General features: G+C 47.4%; 2 long non-coding RNA genes across 2 annotated transcripts in view; both read right to left on the bottom strand.

Moving 5' to 3' along the window:
* The window catches only part of LOC108543422 (uncharacterized), a 14,570-nt gene extending 10,862 nt beyond the window's left edge, over nt 1-3,708 (bottom strand). The window contains exon 1 of the long non-coding RNA XR_001889570.1: nt 2,654-3,708. This is a non-coding gene — a long non-coding RNA (uncharacterized LOC108543422). The remainder of the gene's footprint in view (nt 1-2,653) is intronic.
* Nucleotides 3,709-10,630: 6,922 nt separating this feature from the next.
* LOC108543417 (uncharacterized) lies at nt 10,631-14,431 on the bottom strand. Its single transcript, XR_001889565.1, has 2 exons — nt 13,748-14,431; nt 10,631-13,519 (listed from the first exon to the last, which is right to left on the bottom strand). It is a non-coding gene; the product is annotated as an uncharacterized LOC108543417 (long non-coding RNA).
* Between the last annotated feature and the right edge of the window lie 7,073 nt (nt 14,432-21,504).

Raw genomic sequence — 21,504 nt, 5'->3', positions numbered from 1 at the left:
ATATATATATATATAAAACTGAAGAGCAAAATATTACAACAAAACTTAAAGATCAGTGAGAAACAGGAATGTATTTGCAAAGGGTTAATTTCCTTAATATGTAAAGAGCTCTTATTAATCAGTAAGTATACAACCCAACAGAAATGCAAATCAAAACTACAATTAAATACTATTTTCCACTTCTCACATTGACAAATAACCAAGTTTAAGAGCACAGCCCGGGTGAAGGTGTGGGGAAATGTCAATGGGACCCACCTCCCTGCAGTGGAAGCTGGGGGCATCCACCGTATTTGGAAATTCACACATGCTGTGCCCAGAACTCCTCCTGAGGAAACCTTTCCCTCGCAGAGGTACTTGCCCATGTGCATAAACACACATGCACACAGACATGCGGCATAGCCTTATCTACAGTAAAAATAGCTGAAAACAACTTAATGGTTCCCCAAAAAGGGAATGGGTAATTCAAACACAGCTACCACACAGATGATGAAAAGACCAAAGCAGACATGAATGTAGACATGCAGTGCTCGCCTAGATGTACTAGTAACTCAACAGTCCAAAGTGCAAGACGGGCTACGTGGTGTACCCACGCCTGTACAGCTTTATACATACACAGGTTCTCTGGAAAGAAACTGCAGCAACTGGCCGCGACAGTGGCCTCTGTGGGAAGGGAGGCTGGGGGTTAGAGAAAGATGCCATTGAATCACCCACAGGGTTTCAAGTTCGAACATGTGCAGGTATTGCTTTCAACAGTTTTCACACATCTATTCATAGGTGAAATTAACTGGAAGGAAACCAACAAAGCATTTGCCTTTGGGGTCAGTACAGGAGCAGGGCCTTGCTTTGACACACAGATGGTGGGTCACACAGTTGTCACCTTGACAGAAAAGTAAGAGGGACAGCGTACCAGTCACTCTAGGAGCTGAGGCCAGAGGAACTCAGGTATTGCCTTCTAGAGGTAGTAAGTCCACCGGGGCAGAGGCCAAGCCGGGTGGTGCCTGGCTGTGTACAATGTTCAGCTCCCTGTGCCCCTATGAGTGACCCTATGAGGTAAGAGCCAGAGCCGGGCTCACACCTGAGCTCCTGGCATGTGGCAGCCCCTTACAGGACACAGAGTGTGTACACTTAGGCTCTGAAGCTGCCACGCTGTGCCCAGCGGAGGGCAGGTGCAGACAGCACTCCTTCTCAGACCAGGATGTCACATAAGATTTCAACAAACTAAAGAGACAAGTGAATAAGAGATCATTAAATACCACTTTTTACAAATGTCACAGCTGCTTTCCTAGAATAGTTTGTTTTTTGTTTATTTAATCTGCTTAGGGGAAAGAATACCAGGAATTAGACTCTGGGACCTGCAGGATCCACTATTGTTTTGTGCTAAGCTAGGCGCTATGTTATACTCCATTCTGGTATAGACAGGCAGTTGTAGCCACTAAGCAGTTTTACCCAAATTCCATGGCACATGAGGAGAGGACCAGCATTATTCTATTTTGGCAGCAGACACTTTCAACGCATCTCACAAAACAGTGTCACCAACCAGATGTGCCAAGAGCCAGAGCAGGTGAAGACGCCTACAGATGCTGCCTCCTCTGGATACTGCCTCTGGGTGCCACAGCTCTGCACCCAGAGGAATGCAAAAGAGATCCCTGCAGCACTCTTTGCGATGGCCAGAAAACTCTGTAAATAACCTCAAAGCCATCACTAGAAAAATGGTTAAAATAACCACACCAACACGCACAATATTATATGTTATAGAGTCATAAAAATAACGGTACACATTGTATGATTCCACTTTAGCGCAGAGAATAATAGGATAAATTTTAGTACATCCACAGCCAGAAAATGTCTGAAGGAATATAACTGAAGTTGTCATTAGTAGTTATCTTAGGGGTCGGGGATTATAGAGGAACTTCTATTTTCTACACAGCCTTTTTCTGTAGTGTTTGAATTTTAATTACAAGACTAGTGATTTATAAATTCATACACTCCACAGCCCAATCCATTACGATAGCGCATAATATAATAACATTAGCCATGGACTTACATAAATCTGCATAATTTTGGTCTCTTCAGGACAGTTGCTGCAAGGCAGGCATAAGCAGAGGACAAAGCCACAGTGTGACCTGGGTGCAGAGCACTAGGTTGGGGATCCCCAGCAGACACATGACAAGAGCAATTTAAAAAATTATACCTTGACAAAATTATACATGATTATATGTCTTGGACCCTGGGAGTCTTATCAGCATTAAGCCCATGATTGCTAAATTCACACACAGATGACAAGAATCTATTGTACCAATTAAAGTCTTAGTAGGTCACTGCATACATGATAGACCAAAGAAGGCAACCAGCAGAAATTTAAGTTTCATATATAGAGCGTCATAGAGGATATGAACAACAGATACTCTCATACTTAGGTATGCAAAGCTGGACACCCACTCTGGAGGGCAACAGGTCAGAATGGAGGAAAACGTCGGACTCACGTCCTACGACCCAGGAATTTTACTTTTTGGTACCTACCCTGAGAAACGCTCATGCGTTGTGCACAAGGGGTTGTGTATGACAATGATCACATAGTATTGTTTGTAATATCAAAAGATTAGAATACTGTAAATTTCCATTAATAGCAGAAGGGCTAAACTCATAGACATACCGTGCAGCAGTTGAAAACAATGAGGGCAGTTCTCTGTGTACTCCCAGGCATCTCCCTACTGTTAAATGAAAAAGTAATCAATAATGTACAATAGTATTTTACCATTTCTATAGTATCAATAAAATACAATAGTATTTTACCACTTCTATAGAAAAGAAACAATGCAACATCTTTTTCAGATACAAATGGAAGTGAATAAGAAGAGGTATAGCAGGAAACACAGCAAACTGGTAACACTGGTTACCTCTGGAGGGTGGGGGATTGTAGTGTCAACCTTGTCAGTCACCTTTCAACTCTGTAACAAGAAAACACCCACATATGACTTCTACAAGGACACTAAGAAACAGTGCCGTTGAGAAGCAACCTAGTCGCCATGGATGGGACAACTGATGAACTAACTGAGGTATAGTCACATGATGAGCTCTATCCAGTAAACAAAATAAATGATCTACCCCCTGGGCAGGGGCTGAACCTTACCATCATATTAAATGAGAATGTTCCATAAGATTACATGCAAAATAACAACTTTTCTATAACTAAAATATAAATATATACTTTGAAAAACACATTTAGATCAGATTCTTTTGCAAAGTTATATGAAAAGAAAGCAAGTGAGAGATAAACCCACAATTCAGGATGATTATTACCTTGGCCTAGTGGGTGGCAGGGGCGGCAGGGGAGGCAGGGGAAGGCGGGTAGTCTGGGACTACGTAAGTGGAAGGGGTTACTGTCTGTATTGTCCTAGTTTTTGTATTGGATAGGAGATTCAGAAATGCCTACTACATTATTAAAAAACAATTAAGGAAAGCAAATAAAGGATAGCCATGTTATGTCCTGAATCAAAGACTAAGATTTACCCAGTTCTGTGTATTTGAGTTCCAACAGAGAGAATATTCTTGCCTTAGAGGAGTGTTCTAGCCTCCATTTACTAGATTTTAAAGCATAATGAAAAGTGATGATCATTAAATTCCACTGCATTTTATTAAAAACAACAACAAAAACTGGAGCCTAAAATTTCCAGAAATAGATACACACAGAAAATGTTAAGAACCATTTGATCCAGCAATCCCACTCCTGGGTATCTACCCAAAGGAAAAGAAGTCATTATACCAGAAAGACACTTGATGGCAGCACAATTCACAATTGCAAAGATATGGACCCACCCCACCAACCAGTGAGTGGATAAATAAAATGTGGTATCACTATACCATGGAATATGACTTAGCAATAAAAAAGAACAAAATAATGTTTTTTTTGCAGCAATTTGGATGGAGTTGGAGGATATTCTTCTAAGTGGAGCAACTCAGGAATGGAAAACCAAACACTGTGTGTTCTCACTTATGAGTGAGAGCTAACTTATGGGTACAAAAAGGTATACAGAGTGACAACAGATACTAGAGACTCAAAGTGGGGAGGGCAAGGGGGGGACGGATAAAAACCACATATTGGGTACAATGTACACTACTCGGGTGACTGGTGCAGTAAAATCTCAGACTTCACTACTGTAGAATTCATCTATATGACCAAAAGCCATTTGTATCCCAAAAGCCACTGAAACTTAAAAATATACACATACACACACACGCGCACGCGCGCACGCACACACGAAGAAAAAAAAGAAAATTATAAGAAGTTAATATTGACAGGCCTGGAACAAAAAAACAAAGACAGTATTTAGTCATTAAAATTTTGCTATTTCAACTTCATCAGTATAAATAATTAATTTAAATGGAGAGGAGTATTCATTGTAACCATAGGAATACATACATGTTTAGCTACTAAAGAAAAAGTAATCAGAAGCAAATTCAATGGACTTATCAGTTATTATTAGACTTATCAAAGACTTATCAGACTGATTTTTAAAGTCCTGGTACAATAGATACTTTTTGCACCAACAATAACAGGAACAAAGGAGGATAAGGTTTACAATCATAAGTGGCAAATGTGGCCTTCCCAATGATACTAAGAGTTCATGATCATTATAAAGGTCAATATGAAAATTTCATATGGTTAGTGGTCAAAGAGGAAAAATGCAGATAGAAACTGTGGTAAAATAGAAAATTATAAAAACCATTCGATCCAGCAATCCCACTACTGGGTATCTACCCAAAGGAGAATAAATCATACCAAAAAGACACCCGATCACAGCACAATTCAGAATTGCAAAGATATGGAACCAACCTACATCCCATCAACTGATGAGTGGGTAAAGAAAGGTGAGCACAGAAATATAGACTAAGACAACTAAAATACCTTAAAAAATACCTTATAACATTGGATTTGGCATGGATTTCTTGGACATGACACCAAAAGCACAGACAACAAAAATAAAAACAGATAAATTAGACTATTTCAAAACTCAAAACTTCTGTCCATCAAAGAACACAATCAACAAAGTGAAAAAGTAACCTCGTGGAATAAGAGAATGTATTTGCAAATCATATATCTGATAGAGGGTTAATATCCAGAATACAGAAACTCCCACAAGTCAACAATAACCCTAATAACCCAATTTTTAAAATAGTCAAAGGACTTGAAGAGACATTTTTCCAAAGACAACATACAAATGACCAGCAAGCATATAAAAAGATGCTCAGCATCACTCATCATTAGGGAAATGCAAATCAAAACCACAATGAAATGTCACCTTACACCCACTAGGATGGCAGCGATCTAAAAAAGCAGAAAATAACAACCGTTGGGGAGGATATGGGAAACTCAGAACCCTTGTGCACTCTTGGTGAGAATGTAAAACGGTGTAGTTGCTACGAAAAACATACAGTGGTTCCTCAAGAAATTAAAAATAGAAATACCATAAGATTTAGTAATACCACTCTGGCTATATACCCAAAAGAACTGAAGGTAGGATCTCAAAAAGATGTGTGTACATTACAGCATTATACTTGTAAATACAATAATATAGGTATTTGTACATAGCACCATTATTTACAATAGCCAAAAGCAACCCAAGTGTCCACTGATGGATGAATGGATAAACAAAATATGACATAAAATACAATATTATTTGGCTTTTAAAAAGGAAGGAAATTCTGACACATGCTACAACATAGATGCATCTTGAGGACACTGTGTTCAGCAAAATAAGCCAGTCACAAACAGACAAATACTTCATGATTTAACTGATATGAAGTACCTGGAGTAGTCAAACTCACAGAAAGTAGAAAGAATGGTGGTTGCCAGGGCTGGAGGGAATGGAATGTTTAATATTATTTAATGGGTACAGAGTTTCAGTTCTGTAAGATGAAAAAGTTCTGGAGATTGGTTGTCCAACAATGGAAACATACTTAACACTACTGAAAGTATACTTAAAAATGATTCAGATGGTAAAATTCCATTATATGTATTTCACCGCAAAAATTTTTACGAGTAGCAACAAATAAATAAAATTGCAAAAACCTGATGTTAGCAGCTATGTAGGGAAATGGATATAATATACTTACAACAGGAAGTGCAGCTTTCTGGAGTCATTTGAGTCTGTGAAGAGTTATAAAAGCCTAAGTGCTCACTGCCCAGGCATGCCACTCCAGGGATATATATGTACACTAAATTTACAGAGATGCTCACAGCTGCACAATTTCAAATAGTCAAAACAGTTTAACAACTCAAGAGATGGGCTAAATAAACTTTAGTATAAGCACAATGGCATAAAATCATGCAATCATTCATTCATGATCTTTTTTGAGGATGAACAAGCAGATGAAAGTTATGCTTTCCACAGAAAAATACACACAATTTCAGAGCATTTATAGACTTCTAGAAACCCATCCATGGGACTTCCTCTGGAAAGGTTAAGAATCCTGAGAAAAAGCCTCTTCAAATGTGTTTGTGAACTCTGCTGCTACAGGGAAATATTAGTGGAAACAAAACTAAGTGTAGAAACAGATCAGCATGAAAAGTCTGGCGCCAGGTGGGCAGGCAGGCAGCCAGCCACAGAACAGGGAGAGGGACCCAGGAGGAAGGGGCTAGACCTGACGCTAGGCACCAGAGGAGGCGGGAAAGGAGGGCAGAGGCAGGAGAGTTCACTGTGAGAGCTCAACAAGGAGTAGCTGCTGCCAAACATCTACATTCATTTACTCGCATTTCACAGACACAGGCTCGGGGAGGTTAAGTGACTTGCTCCCAGACATAAAGTTGCCAAGTAGTCCAGTCAGGATTCGAACCAGCTCCAGTGCCCTACTAGGTCCAAATCTACTCAGATGGGGAAACAGAGTCAGGGACGAGCAACAACCAGAAGCCCATTCAGGAAACACCAGCCTGCCCTCGAAGTCTTCTGCAGTGAACCCTCCCACTGTGACAACAACCCTCACAAGACAGGGCTCTCTGGTCACAGGAGGTGGGCTCTGAGAGCACCATGCCCCTCCTCACACACAGACTCCACAACACACTCCACCGGGAATAAGGTTTCAATGTAAAAAAAATGAAACCATATAAGTTCCACAAGAAAGTATGGATTAATATTTATATACTCTTGGGGTGGAAAAGATCTACACATAACAAGTTCAGAAACCACAGTGATAAACTATCCTCAGAAAATCATGTAACTTTTATCTATCTGAAACACAAAATTAAAAGGCAATCTATAAGCTGGAAAAAATATTTGCATCAAATATAACAAAATATTATTAATATCCTTAAGATATAAATAGCTTTTACAAAACAACCAATAGAAAAATGACTAATTAGGAATTCGAAAATCATATACACACACACACACACACACACACACACACACACACCACAAATGGTCAATCAACATATGGTAGAGATGTTCAATCGCCAGCAGACAAAGCAATGCTCACACCCACAGAGAAAGCAGACTCGATCCACTGGAGGAGCAAAGTTTTCAAAGTGATAAAGCCCGTTCTGAGGAAGAGGGGAAGGCATCAGGTTTGCCACACTAGTGACAACACAAATTGAAAAAAATCCCTCCCTGGTGGGCAGTTTAGCAATATGAACCTGAAGTCTTAAGAGTTTAACAGAGTCATTTCCTTCTCGAAATGTATTTAGCATTCCCAAAGAGATAACAGACGTGAAAAAGTCTGAGCTACAAGGAAAGTCATCACAAGTATTATTTGCTAAGAGGAAAAAAAAAACTAGAAAATACCCTGTATGTCCACTGAATCAAGATCGTTTAAATTGATACAGCCATGCAAGGGAACATCCTGTCATCATTAAAAGAAGGTGTTCACTATATACTAAATAGTCACAAAATAGAATTTACGGCATAATCCCATTTTGTATAAAATGTACTTATCCCATGCATACAAAAGAAATCCTCCAAAAGCAAATATGCCCATAACGATTGTTAATGGTAAGATTACTGAGGACTCCTTTAAAAAATTTCCTTATTTGCAAACTTTACAGTAAACTTTTTTTTTTTTTAAACATATTAGACCTCAATGAAGAATTATTTAAAAGAGAGGAAAGGCAGTGCAGGGCTGGGGGTCCTGGAGGGTGGTGGCGGGTCATCCTAACCAGCAGGCTGGAAGGTGCTGGAGAGGATGTCCTCACTCAGAGGAAGGTCAGTCACCTGCCTTGGAACACGTACCTGCTCATCTTTTCGTAATGTTAGTGTTCATTTTGCTATCTTCCTGTTGCCATTTCCAAACAGCATCAGTGTGTTTTTGTTTGTTAAATATGAACATTTAAAACACATCATAAACATCTGTAAGCCTATTTGGGCATGTCTTCATTTCATGTCAGCACTGCACCGTAACGAGTAGCACACAGAGCCAGAGAGTAACACCTCCTCCAGAGGCCTCACTGCACACAGAGAGTTAGCCCCGGCATTAAGGGTCCTTGGAATCCCTTAAGAGTCATACTCGATAAGATGCACCGAGGGCAGCTGAGTCAATCTCCTTTTTGTAACACAGGCCGTTCCTGCAGTTCTCATTGTCGCCAACCTGGGCATACTGAGGAGCCTCAACTAATACTGGCTCTCAGGGTCCTTTCCTTTTTAAAAGAAGTTCAACTTTTGCTATTCTTATGCCCCATAACTTTCAATTTGCACAAGATCAGCCATGCCTGCTCACTGAATTCCATTATTATTACCCACACCTCTGGAAATTCACAGAAAGTCTGAATTCAGATCTATGCATAAGGATGCAAACTGATTAGCAATAATTGCTGGCACTGCCATCAACACCTCCTGTTGATCTCACCTGATCTGAGGATAACTGAAGGCAAAGAATGTGGCCCCAGCCCCTGGACTGGAGTGGAGGCAAAGAGGGTGGCGAGCTGTCTTCAGCAGTCAGACTCACCTCTCTGCTCCTGTGTCAACAAGTGCCATTTCATCCCCACTTCCAATTCCCAACATTTATACCCCGTGAATCAATTCTTTTTTTTTTTTTTGAGACAGAGTCTCGCTCTGTAGCCCAGGCTGGAGTGCAGTGGCCGGATCTCAGCTCACTGCAAGCTCCGCCTCCCAGGTTTATGCCATTCTCCTGCCTCAGCCTCCAGAGTAGCTGGGACTACAGGCGCCCGCCACCTCGCCCGGCTAGTTTTTTGTATTTTTTAGTAGAGACGGGGTTTCACCGTGTTAGCCAGGATGGTCTGGATCTCCTGACTTCGTGATCCGCCCATCTCAGCCTCCCAAAGTGCTGGGATTACAGGCTTGAGCCACCACGCCCGGCCATTTACACAGAGGCATCTATAGCAGTTATCTTCCAGGGTGGAAGCAAGTTTTGTAATAATCATAAAAAACAAGAGAAGAAACAAAGAGTCTTGAAAAGAAGACAGGGTGGTTATAGAGGTACTGGGGTAAAAGCAAAGCAAAGGGGTAAGATAGGAAAGGAGGCCTGGATTGTTTCTCGGGCATCCAGGGAAAGGAGTGGCAAGCAGGAAGAGGGCCCTGGACCCTGCACACAGCAGTGCCCCATTCTGGCGGTTCCATGAGCACAGACAGGTTTACTGGGTGGGTGGCTCAGTGACTTCTTCCCAGCACTCAACCCATTTGTCAGTAGTGTACACGTGGAGGGGTCACCCAGAGACAACGGCACAGGCAAATAAGACACAGTCGTAAGGATGGCAGCCAGTCCCGCAGCTCATGAGAAGTAAAGAATCCTTCCGGTCATGATCCCCCACCATTTGTGTTGGTCCCCCTGGCCAGTCCCAGTTCAGCCCTTATCTCCCCTTCTCACCAACAGGCTCAGATGAGTAGAACAAGCCTCCCTTGCTGCTCTCTTTGAAACAAGCACCTTCCTTCTCAGCACAGAGGCTGGCGGTGGCTTCCATTCTATGCCCAATGTTTGTCTCCTGTAAGCATAAACCTCACACCCCAAGAGGTAACACCGAACAGCAGTGCAAGGACAGAACAGTCCCACCCAGGACAAAGAGGCAGTTTGCAAGCCAAGATGTACCCTCCAGATTCCATGTGCTTCTGCTCACACCTTTGCACAGCCTCTGCTTGCTTAGTGTAGCACACACACAGGGAAGCCCAGACGTTTTTCAGTCACTCACCAAAAGGAAAAAACAAGCCAAATTCTTTAGTGAGATAAGAATTACACATATACTTAGACCCAAATCCCAGACACATTCCAGCCTCCCAAAGACTACGGAATATACATATTATGTGTCCATTTCTGTTTTTATTCAAACGTTCCCCTAACCAAACAAAAATAAGTACCACTTAGAACTCTAACCAGGTAATGTTTTAAAATATTATGGCAAAGTACTCCCCACCTACACACACCCACCTTCACTGGCTTGAGTGGTTCATCACATTTCAAACAAATGATTACCAACTCCCAAGAGATACCCTCCCCACCCAGCAGTCTGCAGACCACTTGGGATAATACCAGTTCTATCTGTGGTTACCATGCTCTCCTACATGGCCTTAATTACTTGGAGCTAGCAAATCTAGACCTAAATCTACAATATGAAGATACATCCACAACTTCCTTATGAAGGCAATGTGATAGGGGTCGAGAAATGTAACATAGCAATACAACAATTCTCATGAGTTTAGAACTCAAACCTTTATTTGTGCTGTAAAGTGGAAGAAAAGTGATTAGTAATTACGTACATGATGTAACAGAATTAGTTCTTACCATACAGAGCCAACACACCAGTACTTTTAACCATCTACTTTTACAGTTTCAATTTCACAACAGCATACCGGAGACTATTTCCCCATACATGCATGAGTAATACACTCTAAATCCCAACAACAGGAATTGTTTGCATCATCCCCAAGTCACTGGTTAAGAACTAAACTACCATGTCAACATATTTTTAAACATTTAAAAAATGGAACCCAGAAGACAGAAAGATCCCAAGGATAAAAATAACCATGATTTAAAAAATTTTAAGTGAAATTTAAAGGGAAGAAGGAAATGATAAAAGGCCATTGGTATTACTTTACCAATTCAATAGACGCAGCTCAGAACCAAGCAGGGTTTTCAGATCACACATGTAGTAAAGGCAACTCACCCACTCCCTCCCCACAATCTCCATCCCCTTTCCTTTTTAGCTCTTGTTTTCCACACGGATTTTAGGTGATAGTTTCTCCTCTAGTCTTGGATCATTTATAAAGCACACACATTCAAACTAAAATTACAATAAATTATTCATTCTAACCTTAGCAAAGGCATGTGGATTCTGTCTGCTACCAAGTATTAATTTTACAGTGACCACAAAAGGTTATTTGGTTCTTGTTACAAAGACTATGATTTGAAGATACTAGGTAGGCAAAAATTCTGCCATTACTAATATTGACCAAACACAGAAAAGACAACACAAGTGTTTCTAAGGCACGATTTACATACAAAATTCCCGTGAAATGCACTGCAATTTCACTTCACTCATGATTTCAATCACAAGGCATCTGTGACAAATGAGTTACAAATCCAGAGGAGCCCATCTAATCTCATCTTAAGCAGTCCCTTAAATATGTCAAAAGCCCACAATGTAGGCATTTATAAGGCTTTTCTAAGACTTCCAGCTCCTGAAAAATCACACCTTCACAGCTTCAGATTGACCACCTAAGTTGCTAAGGGGCAGCGAAGGATGCTGATCTGCTGCGTCTGCAAGTCTGACACCCATCTTTCTAGTGACTAATTCACTTGATAACACCCACACCCCAAACAAAACAACCCTCTAAAACAGGCTGCCTTGGTCACCGGGAGGAAGTTGGTAAAGACACTTGCCCTGCCTGTGAGATGGCATCATACACCCCTCCCTGTGGTTCTCGGAAAACGGGTGACTCTGTGTCATCTGTTTTCAGTTACACTTTTTCAGTCTTCCCCACCTTGCAGCAAAGCAAAACAATTTTGTTTTGGTTTTTTTTTTTCTTTTCTTTTTTTTGCACTTAAAGTTCTAAGCTTTGGGAAAGCTTCTAAGCAACTTTTCACTTCCAAGCAACAACTTAACCAACACTAACTTACTATTATTAATTAGTATTTTCTTGGCTCACCCACCGCACAAAACTCCCCAAAGCCCCAGATAATTCCCGTCAACCTGCATTTCCTACCACCCACACTCTATACCTAACCAACCCTCTCCCCCTTCTTCACCCTCATCCCTCCCAGTCCCAGTGCCAAGCTGCACACCCCCATCCCCCACACTGCAACTCCCACGTGACCAGTGCCAAGCTGTCCCCTTCTCCCCGTCTCCCACAACTCCCACCTCAGGGTCCTCTTATTAGAATGCCAAAAAAGCATTATGAAATCTAACGAAGTTCAGGTGTAAAAAAACGAAGCAAGAACAAAAGAGCACTACCGGTATACCCACCATTCCCTTCTTAGTAATCTGCAATGCAATCACAATGCCCAAACTAGACCTGCCATTTCTCACACACACATTTGGGAATGACCAACTTGTACCCTCCCAGAGCTTAGCATAACACAATGACACTCTTGACAATCTGCTTCCTCTAGTACATCCCCCGTCTAAGGCATTTAAAATTAAACAGCTTTCCAACACCCCAAGTTATTTCATCAGGCTAAGAACTTCTCCGAGCAACGCACAGGCAGGCAGGCAAACGGGGGTAGGTGAGAGGTCACGGGGCTCCATCTGCAAGCTCCATCTATAAGGCATCAATCTGCGTTGTGGCATCAACGTTAAAATGTTCTACAGCTTAGGGATCTTCTTGAAGCAAGGTTCCAAGCACAGAACTACTATGACCGGAGGCTCAATTTAGAAGACGCAGCATCTGAAAACCTTTACCCCAGGAAAGGAGGGGTGCCTGCTGGCATTCATGGGCTCTGGAACAAGCATTTATTCAAAGCTGATGGCCCCTCGAGCCGGATGCATCTGCTGTGGATATTTTAAGATTGTCCCCCATAAGCTCATCTGAAAACTTTAAATGGTAGCCTCCTGAATACAGGGCTTCCCCAGCAAGGCCTGGAAACATGACATTGGAGAACTTCCTCCTCCTAAGCCTCTGGAAATTCAATCTGCAGGCATCAATTGAGGCGGGCTCTCTCCTCCAGGGTCTCCCCTCCTGCACTGCTAGGACTCACACTGGCCAGGGGCTCCATGTCTCCCGGTTCCATCTGCTCGCCATGAGGAACACTATAGTAACAAACCACGGTCCATGAGGCATTTTTGTGACTTTCAGCTGGATGGCTGCAGGCCCACCCAGGGGTGCACATTCACTCCCCACCCTCTCTGCAGGCAAGCAACACCGATCTGCCCCACCCCAGACTCAGCGGGAAGGCCTCTCTTTCTCCACCATTACCAACAATACCGACTCCAATAGCCACTCAGCTACTGTCCCGGGCTTACCAGACGACCAGGTAATGTTTTAAGTGAATGGGTAAGTTAAAGGGAGGAGGAGGGGTGGAGTGAGCTCACAGAAGAGTTTAGCGCCAAACCTAGAGAAAAGTCCAAAAGGAGCACTGCCACCTGGAAAATAAAGCGTTGGTCAATGTTGTCCCAACACCCGAGCAGCGTGCCTCGCAGTCCCCGCCTGTCAAACATGCTAGGTGCTGCACCAGTCACCAGTGAGGATGGCACCTTAACACCGCATCACGCCTCAGACCACCCTTCACCTCCGCCCCCGGGGCCTGGCTTCGCACCCAGACGTGGACGCTCCACCAGGCTGGGCCCGGCCTGGGAGCGAAAATTACATACCACCCTGGGCCAGAGCGGTCAGCCCCGCCGAGCTAAGTTCAGTTCCACAAGACCAGGCCTCATCCCCAGGCGGGTTCACAGCCCTTGGTCTGGAAAAAAAGGGGCTGCTGGCATGGACAAGTTCAAGCTCGGCCCTCCCGGCCCTTCTGCAGCCCTGCACCCACTGCCTGCCTTCCTGATCATTTCCAGGGCCGCAGCGGCCCATTCCTCCTGGCTCCTCCACCCCTTCTACCTCTCCCTGCCTTCCTCCTTCCACACAGACCAACCCACGGGGGCTCACTCAGCCATGCAAGAGTGGCGCCCACCCAGAGGTCAAGTTCCCCCTCCAGCAGGCAGTAGGGACAGCCTGGCCTGGAGCATGGCTGTCCTCTCTGGGGGCTCCTGCGGGCATTTTCCACGCAGCCTGCCCCACTGTGGTTTCTTCAGACCTAGTCTCCTTGTCAAGCTTCCTTCTCACACCCGCTGGCCCCCCAGTCTCATCTAACTCAATCATCTCTCTCTGTCCCGAGGCCCTGAACTGGCCACTTCCTCCCACACAACTACACCCAAGTGCGCCTCCCTCCCTATCGCTAACTTCTGCTGGACCGGCCACAACTTTTGTTTTTATAGCCCTCGGCCGCATCACCGGGGTCACTGTTCAACGGAACGATTCCTCCACACAGCCACCGGAAAAAAAGTCCCTCCCCGACCCAGCCCGGACAGACGACCCGGGCGGTGCATGGTCTCCTAGGCGCCTCCCACGCAAGGACCCCAGTTTATCCCCGCTTCTCCTTAGCAGTGCTTTCTGGGATCGCGGACAGCGCTCAAAGTGACATTTGGAAGGCGGATGCCATGACGGAGAAGACTTTCTTCCTGGGTGTTGTCGGGGTCGGGCGGGGCGCGCTTCCCAGAGAGGCTCGGGAAGAAGCGGGCGGGGGCGCCCTCCTAAATGGGCGACGGGAGCCGCCGGGGTCGCCTCAGGTCACCACGCCCCGACGAGGCCCGAAAGAAGGGCCGGCAGGACGTCTGGAAAATTCCAGGCGGCGGCGGAGGGATCTCTGCAGAGGGCGCGTCCAGCCGGGAGGCGCGCGTGACTCTCGGGCGGCGGCTCCTAGTCGGGCTCGGCCAGTGACGTCAGCGTCCGGGCACGGGGCGGGGGCGGGGCGGCCCAGAAGCCCAGCGGGGCGCTGCGAGGGGACGTGGAACGCCGCGCACCCCAACAGGCGGTTTCTATGGTCTGGAAACCCTGCTGCGGGCTGATGGCGTCCAGGATCCAGTGGGTGACAACATGGAGCCCCGTGGAGCCGCGCGGGCGCTTCGGGGACAGGCGTCGTGGTTGTGACTGTTCCCAGGGGCCTGGCGAGGGGACGTGTTTTCCTGAGAACGCGCATCCCTGACGGGGTAGAACATTCAAGAAGTGTGTTCAGGATGGATTAAGTGGGAAAAGGCCGTTGCAAAATAATGTAAAACCAAGATTTTGTGCGGAAAGCAGTATCTGTCATAGCCGAGGGACCGGCTGTTGGCTTATTTTACATTTGGGTGGGGATGGGGAGAAAGGTTATTTGTTTATTTATTTGCCGCATTTGCAAGCAGGCACCCCCAGCCTGGCTCTTCTGGAAGCAAACCTGGTGAACTCCTGAGCCCTCCACCAAGGGGGGCAGGACCCGAATGTCTGGAGAGGACTTTGGACCGTGTAGCTGGCGCCTCACTTGCTAGGGGGTGCAGGGTGATGAGGAAGTCCTGGCCCCTGAGGTAGAGGTAGAAAAAGGACCCCGGTCTAAGTAACCAGAACGGAAAATGGGATCTGACAGGAACTCCTTGCCAGGAACCTCTCCCTGGTTAACACCCACACCCCATACAAAACAACCCCCTAAAAACAGGCTCCCTTGGCACGGGAGGAAGCTGATGACATTTCGCCTGCGTCTGTGAGGTGGCATCAGCAGGCAGGGCTGGGCCCGACATGCACCCCTCCCTGTGCTTCTCGGAAAACTGGTGACTGTGTGTCATCTGACCCATCAGCACAGAAGGTGGTGATGTGGCAAGCCCAGGCTTGCTCCCTGGCGGCTGCTTAGCCCTGTTTTTCTGCCACGGGAAGATTCCGGCAGTGAGGCCTCCTCCAGGATCTGCCCCATCGGTCTCGTCCTGACTATATCTCCCGGGGTGGGTTGGGGTGGGGTGATTTGGCCTGAAAGAACCGTGTGGAAAGAGGGAATTGTCTGTCAGAATGTTCTAGAAAGCTGGGCAGCTTATGAAACCTATGGAGTGACTCTTCCCTGCTGCTTCACAGTACTGGGCGGTGGAGTCAGCCAGCCGTTTCTTTTATCTCACCAGGCATCTGAGAGGTGGGTCATCACCACTGTAGTGTTGTTTCCAGGCCCCAGTTGATGTCTTAACTTGCTTTTCTCTATCTCAGGTCTCAAAATCTCTCTAATTCACACACATCATTCCCAAATCCCAGAAACAAACTATGGTAGATTTTATTTTTCAAAAAAGAGTGGGATCCAATTGCTTTTGAAGGCCAAGGTGGGAGGATTGCCTAGAGGCCAGGAGTTCGAAACCAGCCTGGGAAACACAGCAAGACCCTGTCTGTACAAAAAATGAAAAAAAAAAAAAAAAAAAAAAGCCAGGTGCACATGACTGCCTGTAGTCCCAGCTATCGGGGAGACTGAGGCAGCAGGATCTCTTGAGCCTAGGAGTTTGAGGCTGCAGTGAGCTAGGATTGTGCCACTGCACTCCAGGCTGGGCAATACAGTGAGACCTCTTCTGATATATGTATATATGTATATATTTTCTTTCTTAAGTAGGGAGAATTATTGACATACAAAGCATAGGATTCTGTAAAGCATGGGCTTCCCTGTCACAAAGGGAACCAAGGCTCTTTTGTGCCCTTGTGTCTGGAGCTGCCTCTGCCACCCTGGGTTTTCGAGGATAAAAGGGCACTGTTTCAGAGGGTCCTTATGTAGAAGCTTTGCTGGCCTCCAATTTCCACACAGTTCATTTTTCTCAGGAAAGGAGCATATTTAAGGAGAAATGAGCTGAGGGTAGACAACCACATGGGTATCTCTGTCCTGCCTTAAGGAGCCAAAGCTGTGCCCACAGTAAGAAGGGTACACATTGGACCTGGGTTCTGCTCTCTTCTTCTGCAAATAAGTCTAAAAATACCTCTGCCCTGCTGGAGGGCGAGAGCAGGGAGGCTGGTGTCAGCAGATTTCTCTAGATCAAAACAAGTTGTTCCAGAAAACAGCAGCAAACAGAGGCCCTTGGATTCCGGGGTGGGGCTGGGTGGTGAAGGCCCCACCCTGCCCGGGTGGGTGGCCACCGCCTGCTTCTTCCCAGGCAGGCAGAGGAACAGGAGGGGGCTGCTTTGGCAACTGGATTCCAGGGTCAGGGCCCTGTCTCCAAGGCCTTCCTTTCTTTTCTTTTTTTTGATGGAGTCTTACTCTGTTGCCCAGGTTAGAGTGCAGTGGTGTGATCTCGGCTCACTGCACCCTCCACCTCCCGGGTTCAAGCGATTTTCCTGTCTCAGCCTCCCGAGTAGCTGGGATTACAGGCTTACACCACCACTCTGGCTAATCTTCTTTTTTGTATTTCTAGTAGAGACAAGGTTTCACCACGTTGGCCAGGTTGATCTCAAACTCCTGGCCTCAAGTGATCCGCCTGCCTCGACCTCCAAAAGTGCTGGTATTACATGGGTAGCCACAGCGCCTGGCTGTCTCTAAGCCCTTTTTCTTGTGTCTATTGCCAGTCAGGATCACTGGTCTCCCGGGTGCCTGGCCCCCACATCTTGTTGTGAAGCCAAGTCAGTTCTGTGGTTTCCAAACATATAGACAGACCAGTCCCAGGAAGTACCTGGGTTTTCCCATAGGAGCCCCTGGAAAAGGGGAGCAGGAGCTGGGTAAGAAAGGGTGGTGCTTCAGGCTTATACCAAGGGCAGGACAATGACAGTGTTGCTACTACTGCTTGAGAATGTCCAGGGCCCCAGCCCTCCATTCTCCATGGGTCCAGTTCTGGAGCTGTGGCCTCCAGGGCCATTTTGGACTCCCTGCTCACCAGAGATCTGAGGCCTAGGCCCTTTCTGAGCCCTGAGGCCGCGCAGCTCAGGGCCTGGGTCTGGAAACTGCAGTGTCACTGTGTGCTGGCGGGGAGCCCATCTTTCATGCCTTGTAGCCAAGGCAGGAAACATAAGCTGGGCCCCACCCCCAACTCTAACCGGCCTCTTCCTGTGAGCCTCTGGCCTGCTCTGCCCCCACCTCTCATGTGACCGGGGCAGGCCACCGCACCCAGCCTTGCTTCCCCCATTTTGAGGCTGCTCTCGGCCTTAACATCTCTTGATTCTGACAATGTAGTTTTTCCTGGAACACTCTTCACCCAGTTGCTGCCTAGTCCACCCCCACTGCTCCTTCAGGCTCTGCCCCAAGGTCACCACTCAGCCAGCCTCCTGACCACGGCTGTAAAGCACCCCCGAACTTCATCTCCTCGAGGGAAGGGTTTCGGTCTGTTTTGCCTGGGATCGCTGTCCCCTGGCACGGGACTTTGCACTTTATGTTTTGTAAAGGTCACTGAGCACGGTGAGGTTCTGGGTAAATATTTGTGGACTGACTGAGGAAGGGAGTTCCCAGGTCAGCTGTGGCCCCACAAATGTGATGACAGGCCCAGCTCTGTGGGTTCCTAGGTCAGGAGGCAGGAGAGGGAAGGGCAACAGCTGCTCTCTGTGGACTGGGACTGCCTGGGGTGGTCAAAGGGAACTGGGGTGCACTCTCAGCCACACGTTGGCAGAGGAAGAGGCATTTGAGGGAGAGGGAACTCCCACGGCCCTGGTTTACAAAGCCTAGGTGAGGTGAGCATGTCCCGGAGCTGCTGCACCCACAGAAGCCGACTGTCCCAGCCCCAGCCCCACGGGCCCTTCCTCCTTCCCAATTGTCCTGGGCCCTCCCTCAGCACCTCCCATACCCCCCACACATACTGAGCCCTCCAGCTATTTTTAACACTTTGACCTAATATGGGCTGGTCCACCACGTGTGCTGGAAAGCAGGCTGCCTGCCAGGAAGGCGAGGCAGGGGAGGGACCCTCTGGAGGGAGCATCTCACTCTTGCATTTGACCCCTGTCTCCTCGGGCTGTGTGGGGTCTGTGTGTGCCGTTTCCTCACTACTGCCGAGGCAGATCTAAGGGGGGCTTCCTCTGCGCAGGGCCAAGCCCCAGGCCTCAGACTGTGCTTTACAGGAAAGAACTTTGCGGTGTCAGCCCCTGCATCTGGATCTCCTGGGACTACCCCCGTTCCCTGCCATGCTAGAGTTCCTGGGTGCCTGCCCCTTACCCCAGGCCCTGGTCCCCAGTCCTCCTGAACATGCACCCACTCCTTGGAGCCTTGCCTGAGCTGGCACCCCAGAACACCCTGCCCTCCTTGCCTCCTCCTGCCTCTTCACTAGCTCACTGTCACCTCTGTCTCCTGTAGCCCCATCCTAATGGTCATAGTGCTCACCAGACCTTCCTGTTCCCATCCTGCCATGCTGAGCGCCTATGTCCTCACTTCTGTTCCTGCAGAGGGAAGGCCTGTGGAATGCGTGTTTGGGCACCATAGCCCTGCCTCCCCGGGCTGCCCTGCAACTCCAGCGGCCCCTAGACCTCCTCCAACCCTCCCCATCCCCCCTTGGCCAAATAAGCAAGCCCAGCTTTCCTAGGCCCCACACTTTTGCCTGTGCCAACCTTTCCAGCCTCCTCCCCAAGCTCACCCACTGGGAATCCTGGCACCAGCTCCTCTGAGCAGGGAGCCCGGGTGCTGACATCCCACCACCTCCACCCCAGGTTTGCAAAGCCCTCTCTCTTCTCCAGGACTGCCAGCAGCCCCCACTGCCAGAGCCTACCACTTTCTCTTGGGTCCCTGCTGACGGGAATAGCGCACTGTGCTTGTCCCGGTAGCCCCATCACAGCACCGGTTGTGACTCTGCCCCAACCCACCTTGGTCTGATTGAGTGCCCTCTGTGAGCAAGTTGGCCGTGGTGCCAGGGCTTCCGCGGGGGAGTAGAATCCCCCTGCCCGCAAGGCTGCTGACCTTGACGATGCCGTATGGGAAGCCTGGCTGGGAGAACCTGTCAGGGTCACTTCCACCCCCACAACAAAGTGCCAGGGTCAGATGGGCACTGGACAAATAAGTCCTTGGGAAGAGCTGGAACTATTATTATTCTCGCTTTTTCTTTTCTTTTTTTTTTTTTTTGAGACAGAGTCTCGCTCTGTCACCCAGGCTGGAGTGCTGTGGCCAGATCTCAGCTCACTGCAAGCTCCGCCTCCCAGGTTCACGCCATTCTCCTGCCTCAGCTTCCCGGGTAGCTGGGACTACAGGCGCCGCCACCTCGCCCGGCTGGTTTTTTGTAGCTTTTTTTTTTTTTTTTTAGCAGAGACGGGGTTTCACCGTGTTAGCCAGGATGGTCTCGATCTCCTGACCTTGTGATCCACCCGTCTCGGCCTCCCAAAGTGCTGGGATTATAGGCTTGAGCCACCGCGCCCGGCCCTCTCTCTTTCAAATTATACCAAAGAGTTAAAAATAGCAGGAGGACTTAGTGTGTGAGGCGGGGACAGGAGGTGCTGGAAGAGGACCCAGGGCAGCTGGGAAGGAGGAAGGGCCCAGGGGCAGGGGCCGGACAGTCAGCTGCCTCAGGAGGGGTTGTGCTCACCCCATCTCTTAGATGTCTCCAAATAGCACCAGTTTAAGTATTTTTACTAAGTTGTCATTTCACAGAAAAACACACGTCTAAAGCAGAATCTGCTTCCAGGACATGGATGCTGATCTTTGGAAAACTCAGGACCCATCACGAAGCTGAAGAATGCCCCCCCTTACCACCAGGGAAACCCCTTACCCTGTGTTCTTGAAAGTTGGGGACCCCCATCATGGGCCCAGTGGCAGGAAGAAGGTCAGGGCAGTCAGGAGCCAGGACTCCCACTCTGAGAGGTGGTGAGCACGCAGCGCCAGACCCAAGGCCCCCCAGATTCTGCCGTGGGGCACGACCCTGGTTCCAGGTTGCCTGGGCTGGCGGTACTGTTCACTGTCCCTGCAGCCCGTCGGCAGGAAAGAGTGGGCTCAGCTGCCCCCTGCTGGCCGCAGCCGAACTAGCAACTTGCAGATGGGCGCAGGCTCCGCTCCACCCAGGCTGTCCGCCCAGTGCGGGCGAGAGGCACTGGACTTGCTGCTTAAAACTGAAGTCCTCAGACCCAGGCCCAGCCCTGCACCCCCGTTCTGGGTGAAGTTGGGTTGAAAGAACACGTTCCTCCATATATCACAGCCTTGAGCCCGACACATCACATCCCCCCATATGCCTCCACTTCCTGGGCCCGACACAAACACATTCCTCCATATATCACAACTTTAGAAGAAAACAACACCTGGAGAAGCTCCGATAAGGTTACAACCGTTTGTAAAAGCGCAGGAACCAATAGGAAGGCTGCTAAAAGCATAACTTAAAATGTAAACCAATTGTAATGCTGTAACCTAGAGAAATGCCTTGTTCCTCTGTAACCGACAAGTCCTGTTTACCTCAAGCTATAAAAAGCAAGCGCACGCATTGTTCGAGGCCCTCTTGAACGCTGTGGAATGGAGGGACCAAGTTCGAACTTGCAGTCAAGATCCTTGCCGCTTGGCTTTGACTCTGGACTCTGGTGGTCTTATTTGGGGAATAAACGGTCTGGGCATAACAGGGTAGTCTGCCTACTTTTTTTGAAATGTGGGGTGGATTTGGACAGGGAGAAAATGCCAGGTAGCTCTAAAGTCCTCTGCGCTAGGGAGAAG

The sequence above is a fragment of the Rhinopithecus bieti genome, unplaced genomic scaffold (genome assembly GCF_001698545.2).
Source record: "Rhinopithecus bieti isolate Rb0 unplaced genomic scaffold, ASM169854v2 scaffold_1017, whole genome shotgun sequence".
NCBI lineage: Eukaryota > Metazoa > Chordata > Mammalia > Primates > Cercopithecidae > Rhinopithecus > Rhinopithecus bieti.
This window is presented reverse-complemented; position numbering and strand designations above follow the sequence as displayed.